Consider the following 384-nt stretch of genomic DNA (forward strand, 5'->3'; position numbering starts at 1 on the left):
CACAAGTTGTTGGAGAGTAGGTTTAGATTAGACATCCGTAAGAACTACTTCACAGTTAGGGCGGCTAGGATCTGGAACCAACTTCCAAGGGAAGTGGTGCTGGCTCCTACCCTGTGGGTCTTTAAGAAGCGGCTCGATGCCTACCTGGCTGGGGGCATTTGAGCCCAGTTTTCCTCCTGCCCAGGCAGGGGGTCGGACTTCAAGATCTACAAGGTCCCTTCCGACCCTACTTCTATGATTCTATGATATAAACAGTCGCATTGTGTTTCTGTGTAGAGGCAAGCAAGTACTATTTGTAAGACAGTGCCCTTTATTTTGTACTTGAAGAACTTATGGTGGGCCTGTTCACATTACAGCTCTTTGGGAGAGCTCATGAAGACTCTT

The sequence above is a fragment of the Alligator sinensis genome, unplaced genomic scaffold (genome assembly GCF_000455745.1).
Source record: "Alligator sinensis unplaced genomic scaffold, ASM45574v1 scaffold548_1, whole genome shotgun sequence".
Classification (NCBI taxonomy): domain Eukaryota; kingdom Metazoa; phylum Chordata; order Crocodylia; family Alligatoridae; genus Alligator; species Alligator sinensis.